At 41.7% G+C, this 13,997-nt stretch overlaps 1 protein-coding gene across 4 annotated transcripts in view; it reads right to left on the minus strand.

Moving 5' to 3' along the window:
• The window catches only part of maml3 (mastermind-like transcriptional coactivator 3), a 532,876-nt gene that overhangs the window by 344,446 nt on the left and 174,433 nt on the right, over positions 1-13,997 (minus strand). The window lies entirely within an intron of this gene.

Consider the following 13,997-nt stretch of genomic DNA (forward strand, 5'->3'; position numbering starts at 1 on the left):
TTGCTGTAAGCGAATTGGCCTCCAGGTTTCCTGCACTACCACTGCTCTGCAAAATCATTTGTCAGAAAGCTTGTTGAGATATCTTGAGGTTGTGAATACCAAAGCATGAAATATATGGAGCCATACAGTTCAGCCTTCGGTTTCCCTCCATTCAAAAGAACTGACTGGAGAGAGTACAAATGTGGGAAGGCAGTGCAGGACAGGCCGGGAGTTGTGGGTGGGAGAATATGACATGAGCATGGACCAGCAGCAGACAAGACAGCACTGCTGTCGCTCAGCAACGGTTCCACAAATTAACTGACAGGGCATTTTCACCCATAGAAAACTGTACGCCTTCGTTAGTGGCCTAATCGAGGGAAGTTGCTATCTAGGGAACTATAAGAGCAACCACGCATTCTTCTACTCCATGGCACAGTGTATTAAAAGAAAGAAATAGCATTTGCATAGCACATTTCACAGCTTCAGGTTGTCCCCAAAGCACTTTACAGCCACTGAAATGTAGTCACTATTGTAATACTGGAAATGCAGCAGCTAAAATACACGGAATGGGCTCCCACAAACAACTATGACCAGATAATCTCTTTTCACGATGTTATTGAGGGATGAATATTTCTCTGCTCTTCAAAATAAAGCCACTGGATCTTTTACATCCACCTGAGACAGTTTAATGCTCATCTGTAATCGGATACCTCTGGGATACCTCAGTGTATCTTCAGTGCCGTAGTAAGGAATAATAACTGGGCTGATGCTCAACACTCTTGACCAGGGTCTGATGCGATGACCTGCTGATCCAGAGAGTGCCACTACTGAACCACGGCAGACCCAAACGCATCCACGTGTGGTATTTAAAAAAAAATTTAGAAACTTTTAAGGCTGAAAGAAAGCGAACACCTCACTTCAATCCCACTAAAGGGATGAGAAGGTCAGATACATTAATCATACAGAATAGGAATGAATAGGCCGTTGGCCCCTCAAGCTTTCTGTGCCATTCAATAAGATCATGGATAACCGGTTTGTATTTTGAATTCCACTTTCCAATTTACCCTGATAACCTTTAATTGCCCTTTCTAAGAATAATCAATTTACCTCTCTCTTAAAAGTATTCAATGACCTTACTTCCACCATCTTCTGAGGCAGTGTGTTCCAAAATCATACAAATCTCGAAAAATGTCATGGTCCTCATTTTATAACACAACCCTTTCCACATCCACCTTACCATGAATTCTCAGAGTCAAGATACCCCTCTGACTTTTAAACTTCAGTGAAAACAAGTGCAGCCTGTCCAACCTATCCTCATTGCACAACCAACTCATTTCCGATTAGCAACCTAGTTAATCAATTAGGGGCAGCACGGTAGCTCAGTGGTTAGCACTGCTGCCTCACAGCGCAAGGGACCTGGGTTCGACTCCCGCTTTGTGAGGAGTTCGCACATTCTCCCCGTGTCTGCGTGGTTTTCCTCCGGGTGCTCCGGTTTCCTCCCACAATCCAAAGATGTGCAGGTCAGGTGAATTGGCCATGCTAAATCACCCACAGAGTTAGGCGTGGGTTTGGGTGGGTTACTCTTTGGCGGGGCGGTGTGGACTGGTTGGGCCAAAGGGCCTGTTTCCACACTGCCAAGAATCTAATCTAATTAGCAATCAGATGCTGGAGGTCTGAAACAAAGCAGAAAATCCTGATGAAACTCTTCAGGTCTGGGCAGCATTTGTGGAGGAAGGATTGGATTTAATGTTTTGAGTCCAAAATGCCAAATTTCTTAAGAAGAGTTTTATTGTACTCACACAATTAAATCTGTTATTTTCTCCACAAATGCTGCCAGACTATCTGAGTTTCATAGCACTTTGTGTTTGCATCAGGTTTAGTAAACTTCCTCTGAACTGCCTCCAACACATTTACATCTTTGCTTATATAAGGAGAACAAAACTGCATGCAATATTTGAAATGTGGTCTCATCATATCACCGATGCATTCTTATAGATTGCATTCTTACCTCTTATGTTCAACTGCTTTTATAATAAAGGATAGCATTCTACTGGCCTACTTGATTACGTGCTGCACTTGTACGAGAATGCTAGAATTTTGCGTACTAAAGCATCTGGATCCCTCTTGATCTCAGAATTCCACTGTCATTCAGTTTGGACGAGTTGGATGGCAGGGTCTATTTCTGTGCTGTACATCTCTCGGACTCTATTCTCTGTTTTAATCCGAGTAATTAAGATCATCTGTAATCTCGCCCAGATACATTACAAATACATTAATTAATAATCTGTTAGACAGAAGTTATTATGTGATGGATCTTCAACTAACTGTTGCAAGCATGATTTAAAATCCAAGGTCTCTAAAGTCCTATCTGTATCCTGATGCCTTGGGGACAATTCACAATTTTCAAAGCTCGTCACCAATTAAAAGTTTGTTAATACCATTTAGTAACTTTTTAAAGAGGCTAAGGAGGCTGGGAATGTAATTTTCAATGGCACTTTCAGTGAACACAAATCATTTGGTGCATACTGGTGAAGAGTTGTCTTGTTTGAACAGAAAGTTTCTCTGATGTTTAGAATTGTTAGTGTCTTAGTTATTATGCGCTTAATTGTGTACATTACCTCAATTTTGCCCATTTGGGGTCTGCCTTAAGCCTCTATACTGCTGTCTCACTCAGGGATACGGCAAAGCAGCAGCAGGTTCCATCATGAATGCCACATACCTTTCCGACTGGCGCCAAACAGCTAATTCCCATCTGCCATAGGGGTTAGTTGAGTTCACCTCCATCCCAATAAGAGGAACAATGTTAAGCCATAAGGTCAAGATATAAAATTCGTCCAAGTGTTGGGCTCCCAACCCTGATTTGTTAATCTGACCCGAGATTACTGAAAGCAACAAGCTTTGATGCTGCACCTGAAAACTGCATATTCGTTTTCTGCTTGGGCCTCATGGTGATATCTTCATCGTCCTTGGTCTCTACTGTTAGCTGACACAGCTTGGGCAGCTGTAGCCGTGGGAAACCACAATCGGATTTAGCACCAGATTCCCATTCCTGACATCAATCCGTTCTTGTTGAGATCACTGTTTCAAATATATTACGCTAATGAAGTTCAAATTCTCTTCTACAAAAGACAAAGTGAGATGGGTATGGTTGGGGGATGCAGTAATGGTTTACAACAAAGAAACTGTGTTCAAAAGAAATGTATAATTACTGGGTGGTATAGAGAAATATAGTGCTCGGAAGCCTTTGAAGATATTTAGAAGTCTAGGGTCAACATGGTCCTGCCTTGTTTCCCCATCCCTGAACTGGGTGAAGGAAGAAAATGCTGAAGAGTAAGTGTGTGAATCTCCCATCTGAGCTTGGCTGTGATGATCTCCATAATGAAATAGATGGTGGATGTTCATTACAGTATTCCCAGTGACTGCAACCTTGGAATTATGACTTACAAAGGGGAAAACACTTGAGAAAGGGGAAAAGGCACAGAAACGGAGAGCAAAATGAATAAATTACTTAAACCTTCCTCTATCCAACATCATGGCTTCAATGATGATGAGATAAAGAACTGTGTCGCATTTAGAATACACAATGATTAAAACAAGCCCTCAGTGCGGCTCATGATATCGCATTAACAACAAGAACTATGGCACACTGCTACCAGCTTCCAGCCTAGACACCGTACTGTTCTCTACCAGTGGTAGTGAAGATGATTAGATTCCTAATCTGGACTACCAGAGTGGTACTGTATAGACGGAGTTGTCTATCCAACAAACTTATGAAGCTGGATAATCTATTCTCAGCCACTGCAAACACCGTGGGGTCAGCTTCTCCGTAGTTTATTATGAAACTTCAACTGATTTCAGTGAAACATGAGCAATCACAGTATTTGTAACTGAATTGTCACTGAATTATTATATGAAAATGCAGGAACAAGAGCAGGAGTGATGTGATAATATCCTGTGGATTCTATACCCTTATGATAAAGACCAACTGTCTACCAATAATGTGTTGTAATACATGCTAACTTTGTCCTTCTTATGATCCAAGCCAGATGGAAAAGTGCAAAATGAGACAATTTCCTTCCTTGATAGCAGATTTATTCCATGTGTAGCTCTGCAGAGTTTTGCCTCCTTACTACTCCCCCAGTGACCCGACTGACTCTTTTTATAATTAATTTTAAAAAAAAACCTTTTTGGACAATTATGAGACACCTCTGGATAAGTTGGTCTTGAACCCAGAGCACCTGCCCAGAGGTGCCACTACCAACTGGTAACAAGAGCTGTAAAATGGTTGTACAGGATGAAAACCTGGACCACCATCTGAGGAGATCATGATTGACATTAAAGTCAGGTGTCTTATCCATAAAATCATGCAAGCTGCAGAGAGATTCACCATATTGTCTGAATAATGAACCAAGTTCAGCAACAGTGGGAACATGTGATCCCAAGATAATTTCTAATCAATCCTTTCAGGGATGGTATGGCAGACCTTTGGAACAGGCAGGACTTGAACCTAGGCCTCCTGGCTCAGAGATCAGGACACTATCGCTGTGCCACCAGAACTCTTCCGTGATCCCAAGATATTTTTAATCAGCCAGTTCAGGGATGTTGTTAAACATCTCTGGAGTAGGTGGGACTTGAACCTAGGTCTCTCGGCTCAGAGGCAATGATATTACCACTGTGCCACAATTGTGTTCCAGTGTAATCCCAATCCTTAATCAAGTATTACCAATCATGAGTAATACTTGATTAAAGTATTAAAGAAATAGAATAACAAGCCATGAGCAAACTCACCCTCTTTGAGGATTCAGCATACCTTCAACATATCAAACCATGTAAAGAATATTTTGTGTTCCTACTCTGCTTACCAAAGTAGATAATGTCACATTTCCCCAGACTAATCGGCCATTTTCTTACCCACTCAGCTAACCATTTGCACAATATCCTTCTACAGCTTCCTTGTGCCTTCAACTTGCTTTCCCACTTAGCTATGTGTCATTAGAAGGTACAGCTGGTAATATATTAATTCATTTTTAAAAACTGGTTATTGGAAATGGGAGTTGCTAGCTGCACCAGCATTTAATGCTCATCCATCATTGCCCTGGAAATGGTGATGGTGAACTTCTGTGATTCTTGTTGTAAGGACACCCTCACTGCTATTAGGAAGATAATTTCAGAGTTTTGACCCAGTGACGGATTAGCAAGCAGCTTTTCGAGGGCTCCTTGATGCCATACTTAGTTACTTGTTGCACTGATGTCAAGGACAGTCATTCTCACCACAATTTTGGAGTTCAGCTCTTTTGTCCATGTTTGAATAAATATGCTTGAGAACAGAATGGCAGTGGCTGAACCCAAATTAAGCATCAGTGAGCAAGTGCCACTTCATAGTACAGTTGAATGCTGATGATCACAAGCAGAACGGACCTTGTTAGCTATGCCTCACATTTCTATACAGGATATATAGAGGCAATTTTTCCCATGGTCAGGCAAATGCTAGTGATGTAGTTGTGCTTAAATAGTTGAGTTAAAAGGAAGTTTCATTGCTGGAATGCCATCAATACCCTCACCCGTTATCATATCCAGTGACATCAGTCTTCACCATGATATCATGTGGAGCACTGAAACTGGCATCTGTGATGCTGAGGGTTTGAGGAGGAGCTGAGATGGATTAACCCCCCTCAGCACTCCTGGCTGAAGATGGATTCTAATGCTTCAGTCTGTTTTTGTTTTGCACTGATGTACAGGGCTTTCCTATTGATGAGGACGAGGGATTTGTACAGCTTCCAACTCCCAATAGATGATTAATTGCCTACACCATTACTGACCGGATGGGGCACGACTGTTCCATTGATTGTGGGATCACTTAGACTATTATTGCATGCTGCTTCCACTGTTTGGAATGCACGGAATCTTGCATTGTAGCTTAACAAGGTCGGCATCTCATTTTTAGAAATGCCAAGTTCTGTTTGTTGCATGTCCTCCTCTATACTTCATCGAACTAGGCTTGATGTCTTGCCTGATGGCTATTGTAGAGCGTCAGGACTCAAGATTCCAGATTAGGCTTGACGATAATTCTGACGCTGGCACCTCATAGATGCCCAGTTTTGAGTTGCTAAATCTGTTCAAAATCTATTATTTTGCACAATGATAGTGCCACACAGCATGATGGTGGGTATCCTCAGTATGAATATGACACTTCATCACTGCAAGGACTCGGAGGTGGCCAATCTAACAGATGCTGCTAGTGTCAGATATACCTGCAATAGGTGAACTAGATGAGGTTTAGTAGACTTTTCCCTTTTGGTTGTTCCCTTGTCCATGAAATGGGGAACATAGAATGAGCCTATTAATGGAGTTTAGAAGGCTTGGATGGATTGATAAAACACACTTGATTATGCAAGATCAAGCGAGTAATATTGCTCCAAAATTCTGACCAACTGCAGAGAGATGCCACTGACAGCAAGGTAGCATTTGCAGTAATTGCATTATCCATCACTGTTATTGTGTTACGATGGTGGGGGTGGGGAATGTGTGTGGGATGTTTCACACAAATCTATTACATCTCTTAATTATTTTAAACAATCTTTTTCTTGATAATCTTGGAGCGAATGGGTGCTATGGAATTCATCCCACTTACAGTTCTTTAAATTAAAACCAGGCAGAAGTGATTTCAAACTGTGCTTTGCACCAATAGCTCAGGAAGATCTGCACTTAGTAAGTGAATACACTACTGACATGTACAGATCACAGGCCTCTGGCATCAACAATAGCATGCAACAAGCAAAATGACACATTAGCAATTATTAATGAACAAATTAACAGTGCTTTCTCTTAATTTATCACTGGATTTGTAACTCAGTGCCATGCAAATGATAATACAAATATTATAACAACAGACTGGAGGTGAGTGTACTATTTAGTTATCATAGCTTGAATCAGACAATTCTCCTCTCAAAACCTATGATAGAAGGAGTACCTAAAGCAATTAGTTCAATAACATTAAGAAATATTTCTTGTTTAATTCAAAACAAACCGCAACTATTGTATACCCTCCATTCTTAAGATACCCTATCCAGGTGCATGCAATTCTAGTCTCCCTGCTATAAAGAAAGATAATGTGAAACTTGAAAGTGTTCAGAAAAGATTTACAAGGATGTTGCCAGGATTGCAGGATTTGAGCAATAGGGAGAGGCTGAAATGGCTGGGGCTGTTTTCCCTGGAGTGTTGGAGGCTGAGGGGTGACCTTATAGAGGTTTATAAAATCGTGAGGGGCATGGATAGGGTAAATACCCAAGGTGTTTTCCCCAAGGTGGCAGAGTTCAAAACTAGAGGGCGTAGGTTTAAGGTGAGAGGGGCAAGATTTAAAAGGGACCGAAGGGGCAACGTTTGCATGCAGAGGGTGGTGCAGGTATGGAATGAGCTGCCAGAGGAAGTGGTGGAGGCTGGTACAACATTGAAAAGGCATCTGGATGGGTACATGAATAGGAATGGTTTAAAGGGATATGGGCCAAATGCTGGCAAGTGGAACTAGATTTCTTTAGGCTATCTGATTGGCACGGACAAGCTGGACTGAAGGGTCTGTTTCCGTGCTGTACATCTGTATGACACTCCTCAGCTATGAAAATCAAGTGGAATGAAGACAGGTTCATCACCATTAGGATTCTCCCGGTCAAATTGGAGCATCTGACTTCAGCATTCTGAACATACTTCTGGTTTCTCTGAGGGCAAACAGGTAGCTCCATCGCAGACAGTCAGAGACAAAGTCTTACTATTAAAGGCTGCTTCACCATTGTAGAGGACATTCATCCTCTCTGCAACATCATTTTGCAGTACGTGTCACTGCAAGAAAGGGGTCTCACTGGAATGGATATTCAATTTTTTTTTAAAAAACAAAATCCTTTCTACTCCCTTGTTTTTGCTCAACTTATCTGCTTCTAAGTTTCCTCAAATACAACTTCCCCTAGCTAACTGGGGGTTGTTCAGTCACCTCTCCCAGAGTTCTGACAGTGGGACATGTCAGAATGCGGACACTTATGCTGCCGGAAAATTCATGGGAAAAAGGCATTTCTAGTTTATACAAATTCAGATATCCCAGAAATTATACAAGTCGATCATTAAGTAGAGAGAAATATTCTTTTGGTCTGTTATCTCAGAACTGCTAATGTATCTTTGATACTTCAGTGACTAAAGACACTATCTAAACATAAACCAATTAAGCTTAAGGAAGAACACTGATAAAGCATGTACAAGCAATATTAATCTTCAGTTGGAGACCCAACTGTTGCCACAACCATAATACAGACCGCATGTAAGTAATAAAATAATTATTTGTAGTCATCCAGTGGAGTTGTTATTACAGGGTTCACTATAGGCACTGCAATGCACATCTTCATAATGGAATAATAAAGAGGTGCACAAAAAGGTTACAATAAAAGAGACCAAGATTAATTACGAGGTACCTCCCTATCAGCTACAGATAATACAGGCCAGAGCAGTCTCTATGAAATCTGCTGCTCTCTTCATTAATCTGGTTGCCGTTACCTACTCATCATCCAGTTCAGCTGCTTCCAAGCTGTGCCACCACTGCCTATCATAGCAGCAGCAGGTTTTGTAACCTCCTACTCTAATAGGTCTTTGCGTCTCCTGCAAACATTCTTCTGGTCCCTACCTCCCACTTCCTTTCCTCACCCTCAAGTATCCTTTGCATGCAGTTTTTGCCGTTCCTGCCCTTTTTGGGCTCTGCCTCATGAATTTTTTAAAGATATGCAAAGGCTCAATTAATTTATACTGTGCAGTATAACCAGAATATGAGTTGTGTCAAATCCAGTGATCAGGTTTGAAATGGGACTTAGGATCTGCAGTGGTCTATAACGCTGGTCTGCATCCTTTGAGATGAGCATTTATTGTTAATGAACATGATTCACTTTACCATAGAAATAATGGAGATGGGGACACATAGCAAAATCCACGTGGATAGGCCAGTACACAGCTGAAAAAATAACCTAGACCAGGTACAGTGTGGCCTTAAACAGTCCATGAAGTCTCGCCTACCTTACAACATAGGTTTAAATGCTTCCTCCAGGCCAGAGAGGGGGCACTTCGTAAAATCAATTAGTAAAGATAGTGCTTAAACCTGAAGTAATACTCATAAGAAACAGCACACACAACTAATCATTAAGCTTGAAAATTTGGTCAGATGTCAGGAAGTTCTTCTCCAAGAATGAGAAAATGCAGGATAATGGAAACAAAAATCAGTGAAAGAGAGCAAAGAAACAGAAATCGAGAAAAGAGGAAGAGCAAGAGATTTCTATTTACATAGGGCCTTCCATGACCACAGGATATCCCAAAACATTTTACAGCTGAGTAAGTATTTTCGAAGTGTCGTCACCGTTGGTAACAGCTGGACGTTAGTCAGTGGGCGGAGGGACAATGGATATTCCTTTTTTTTTGAATGGAAACATTGCAATGGATGTAATTTTTGTTGGTGCATCGATGCACTGTAGTAGAGTGTGTCTTCTGGCAGATGATTACAAGTTCCTGATCACAGATGCTCAGTTTGCAAAGATCAACGAGACGGATCTTCTGAGGAGTGGCAATCACAGGCAGATTGCTATTCTCTGCTCCTACTTTTTTTTAAACATTAAAAGCAGAGTTCTGCAAGTCTGAAGGGAAATTCTGATAAGGTCTCCTTCAGAAATTCAGAGTGTGACTTAAATCTAACAGATCCTTTACAGCGTAGGATGGTTGAGGAAATTAAATCCTTGCCCACTTTATCACAGCAGTAGCCGTCATATTCTGTTTTAAATATCTAGCAGCACAAACACCCATTTTGACTGCCTCTGTGAAAGAGTAAATACAGAAGGTTCAGGTGTTAGCTAGATAGGTACAAGATTGGAGACTTTGTGACAGAGTGTTTAAGGGGAACTTGTGTCATGAGGCAGGAGGGAGTTGGAGCGGGAAGGGGTTGGGAAGAATAGAGAAGACAGCGGGGGGGGGGGGGGGGGGGGGGGGAAGAGGGAGCGAGAGAGAGAGAGAGACAGAGACAGAGACAGACACAGATACAGACAGAGACAAGGTTAGTTTAATGGTTTTCCAGGAAACACACTTGATTTCTAAATGTCTAACATTTCCGAGACAACAATTTAGTCAATGCATTGGAACCCCTGAAACCTCAGATTTAGGTGAATGTTTGGAGGATTTCAAGCTTAGGGAAACTGCCCATCGGAACCTTCAATCTCCTAGTCAATTCCCTCAGAGTCTGCAGGATTCCGTTGTTCAAATCCCATCCACGCTGCAGAAATGCCAATTTGCAATCAGCAATTCCAGGTCAGTATTTCCCCATAGGAAGAAGCTGTGCATCAATGTGAGAGAGTACTGCTCTTGTTCATGTACCAGGTTGCAGAGTGATACAGGAGGATTCCTAATAGCAGGTACCTGAGAGTTTCAAGTGTTGGGGAGCAGGACATCAAAACATATGGAAAGCTGAGAATGAAACTACAGTACGTAAAATACCATCTCCTGTGTACAGTCAATTACTAGTTCAGAAGCAGATTGTGATCAGATTGTTGAATCTAATCCAGACTGGTTTAACTCTTTTATCACAGTATGTCAACAGATGTATTAAAGAGGGAATTTGACACCAATAGGCATATAATCTTAGTTGATGGAACTTAATTCAGTTTGGATTATTCAGCATCTTAGTTACATTGTAGAATGGTTTTGAACTGATTTCAAAACTGCTCCCCAATGCACAGGACAATAATTTGCAGCTTCACACAGTCTCGTGACAAATGAAAGAGGACAAGCTAGAATTCCTGCCTGGTTTTGTGCTGGTCTGCTTAGAAATTCATTACACTGCAACTCCAGGTTCGCTTCGGTTCACATTAGACTCGCGGATGCAGCCAAGCCTTCAAGTCATCAGATTTTACTTTGTTCTAACATAGCAACTCCATTGTCACCCAAAAGCGTAGCTGTTTAAGTGACCTAGTGTTCTGGCTATAGGCATGGGTTATGGCTGTTCATTCAGCTGAAAGGTACAAAATCGCATTGCTATCACTGTACAGTGCATTCCACGGAGGGGTGAATTTTGCACATTCTAGTTTTAAACATTTCATCAGGGCAGCTTTCAGCAATATACATTGCCTATTCTGCCAGATACGGAAAGGAAACATTCGGACAGCACGGGAAGAGGCAGGGGGTTTGGAGTGTGTCTTAATTTCGCAAGTCACCAACATGAGTGGTCCTCAGCCAGAGCAGGAGACAAGACTTTGAAAATCCTAAGCATGATGCATGGTGGATGGTTCAGCTTCCATTACAACACAAACAAGAACAACTTAACATCTAGAGTCTGCATTGGATGCAGCGACAGAGGTGATGTAAGAGGCTTGCAATGTGCCATCCGGCAATCTGTCCTCAAGCACCATCCTGTTGCAGCATTGTAGCCAAGAGGATGTTATGATAGTTAGTCATAGGGTGAAGAGGGGGCTACAGGCTCGCTTCTTTTAAACTCCCGCCCAGTTGTTTGCAACAACTATTTACATTTTATTTTTAGCACGCAGTATTAGACTTAATTTACAACATGATCCTGTTCAAAAGAAGTCAAGTATAAAATCTCTTGCACGGAAAAAAAGGAAGAATTTTGTTGCTTAATAGCCACAGAAAAATAATAACACACACACACGTATAAAGTTTAAAAAAGAGGGCCTTTTTGATAAAGGCAGGAAGAATAAAGACTGCAGAGTTTAAAATTCCTTAGAGGTTTTGACATGTTAGATTTTAACCCGAGATCACAGTTGTTTAATTATTAATTTGTACCGGTTGAGTTATTTTTCAGTTCTTGAAAAACTGAATGATTGGAGAAACAATTTGCTTTTGCACCACTTCCTATTTTCACACTTGTTTCCCCTCGAATGTTATTCAAAAAGCAACTGCTGAAATAAAGATTGTGTATTCCCAAGTCTGGCCCCATCAGCTCCTCCTGCGGGACCCTCCACAAGTAGTTCCAAAGCAACCGTGAAACGGTGCGTGAGTACTATTCATCAGGCCCATGCAAACTGAAACAGGAGATGGCAGTTTCTTGAACCTAACTTGATCAGATTTCAATGTCTTTCGATAAAATGATAGTTCAGTTTAAACAGTTTTGTCTTATTCCACATTGGTCAGAAGATCACTGCAGTCATTTCAGTTCAGTGTTTGTCCTTTTGAAAACCTTTTTAGTCTAAAGGCCTTAAATATTAAAATCATGACAGAAGTTGAAAATTGATAGTCCATATTTTACAGCTGTCATGACAACCTGCTTGCTTCTGGCATTGTAATGTATTCTGTTTCCTTGGCACTCAGAACTTCAGTGAACGTCCTTAAAGAACAATGGACAACAAACTGACAGACGTTGCAATTTACATAAATAATAGTCTAGACACATAAAAATCCACAATCGTTTCTGCAACCATTGCCATTCACACCTGTCTTTAAGGCTGCAGTTCAGGCTATGACAAATTAAAGATTTCAATGTGTATGGCCCTGACTTTGTGAAGATGTCTCATACATTGTTTCTCATCGAGGTTGAGGGGCCAGAGGTGGTCCTTGAAGACCATGGGAAGATACAACTTCCTGATGAAGTCCCTTCTTCCCCCCTCCTCATTCTCCCTCATTATTCATATCATACTACAGGCCAAGGAAGTCATTAACCATAGCATCTGTGTTGGAGAGCCAGTTATCCTAGCAGAACTGGCTGATATTGATTGGGAAACTGATATTGATTGGGAAAGCTATAGCTCAAGTTCGTTAGATGGGTCAGTGTTTGTTCAATGTGTGCAGGAGAGTTTCCTGACACAATATGTAGACAGGCCAACAAGAGGTGAGGCCATACTGGATTTGGTTCTGGGTAACGAACCAGGCCAGGTGTTAGAATTAGAGGTAGGTGAGCACTTTGGGGATAGTGACCATAATTCGGTGATTTTTACTCTCGTGATGGAGAGGGATAAGTGTGTACTGCAGGGCAAGAGTTATAGCTGGGGTCAGGGAAATTATGATGCGGTGAGGCATGACTTAGGATGTGTGGCTTGGAAAAGTAGACTCCAAGGCAAGAGTGTAAATGATATGTGGAGCTTGTTCAAGGAGCAACTATTGAGTGTCCTTGATAATTATGTACCTGTCAGGCATGGAGGAAAGGGTCGTGCGAGGGAGCCGTGGTTTAATAAGGAATTGGAATCCCTTGTTAAATGGAAGAGGGCGGCCTATCTCAAGATGAGACGTGAAGGTTCAATTGGGGCGATTGAGAGTTATAGGGTAGCCAGGAAGGACCTGAAGAGAGAGCTAAGAGCAGCAAGGAGGGGACATGAAAGGTCCTTAGTCGGTAGGATTAGGGAAAACCCTAAGGCTTTCTATAGGTATGTTAGGAATAAAAGAATGACTAGGGTAGGAATAGGTCCAGTCAAGGATAGTAGTGGGAAGTTGCGTGTGGAGGCGGATGAGATTGGGGAGACACTGAATGAATACTTTTCTTCAGTATTTACTCAGGAACAGGGCATTGTCGTCGATGTGAATACTGAGTCACAAATAAGTAGAATGGATGGCTTTGAGGTATGTAGAGAAGAGGTGTTGGAAATCCTGGAAAAGGTGAAAATAGATAAGTCCCCTGGGCCTGATGGCATTTATCCTAGGATTCTCTGGGAAGCAAGGGAGGAGATTGCAGAGCCATTGGCCTTGATTTTTATGTCCTCTTTGTCTACAGGAGTAGTGCCAGAAGACTGGAGGATAGCAAATGTGGTTCCCTTGTTCAAAAAGGGGAGTAGGGATAACCCTAGTAACTATAGGCCGGTGAGTCTCACTTCTGTTGTGGGCAAAGTCTTAGAGAGAATTGTAAGGGATAGGATTTATGCACATCTGGATAGGAATAATGTGATCAAGGATAGTCAGCATGGTTTTGTGAAGGGCAGGTCGTGCCTCACAAACCTTATTGAATTCTTTGAAAAGGTGACGAAGGAGGTTGATGAGGGGAAAGCGGTAGATGTGGTATATATGGA

This window comes from Chiloscyllium plagiosum, unplaced genomic scaffold (assembly GCF_037043375.1).
Source record: "Chiloscyllium plagiosum isolate Xiang-an unplaced genomic scaffold, Cpla_swu_hap1 HiC_scaffold_36, whole genome shotgun sequence".
NCBI classification, from domain to species: domain Eukaryota; kingdom Metazoa; phylum Chordata; class Chondrichthyes; order Orectolobiformes; family Hemiscylliidae; genus Chiloscyllium; species Chiloscyllium plagiosum.